We start from the raw sequence: 868 nt of genomic DNA, 5'->3' as shown, positions 1-868 counted from the left end.
GGCCGCCCTGGCAGCACCACGGGGCTCTCACCCGCGCCACCGGAAGGCCACCGGGAAGGCCGACCGGCAGCTGGACGCCCTCCCGAGGGGCTGCCAGAGCCACGCCCCCTGCGCCGCAGGGCAGGTCCTGCCCAGCGCGAAGCGTGGGGTTTCCGTCCTCACTGCTTTTCCATTTCTCCCCCAACTTCCTGCGGTGCCCAGGGCTGGCTGTCGGGACGGGGAGCTGGAAGGTGCCAGCTCACACCCCAGCTCCAGAGGAGACCCCGGGAGTCCCCCCGACTCAGTCCTCACGAGCCTGACAACTGATCCCGCAGGAGCCTGGACGGGAGGCGTCGACCCTCAACATACTGCTGGCCCCAGCCCGCGGCTCGCGAGTGTCCGGCCGCTCCCTCGCTCTGGCCCTGCCTCCAAGAGGCCCCCACGCTGCAGCGGCCGCCAGTAGGAAACCTGGGTTTCCCCAAGGCCCAGCAGAGTCCAGGCCCCGGTCCCCAGGCTGAGTGCGGTCCTGACGCCATCATGCCGTGCGCCCCCCAGCAGCGCGTCCCCAGCCACAGTGGTCTTGGGGCCTCTGGCCACGGCCACATACCCGGGCTTCCTAAAGCCACGAGTCCCTGCCAGGCCCAAGCATACAGCCTGGAAAAAAACGGAGCCATTTTTGGGCGCTGCCCAAGGAAGCAGCGCCCACCCTGGCGCCCTCACTGGCCGCACCTGCCCAGTCAGCCCCTGGCGTGGTGACCCCGACCTGGACGCAGTCGGATTCCGAAGGGCCGTCCACTCTCGCATGGTGACACCCTGGAAACAGCCCCCGCTGGTATTAAGGCACGAAGTTTCCCAAGAAACAGGATTCTGGAAATAGTGTGTCCTCGGC

This window comes from Condylura cristata, unplaced genomic scaffold (genome assembly GCF_000260355.1).
Source record: "Condylura cristata isolate star-nosed mole 26May11 unplaced genomic scaffold, ConCri1.0 scaffold00042, whole genome shotgun sequence".
Lineage (NCBI taxonomy): Eukaryota > Metazoa > Chordata > Mammalia > Eulipotyphla > Talpidae > Condylura > Condylura cristata.
Note: the sequence above shows the minus strand (reverse complement) of the source record.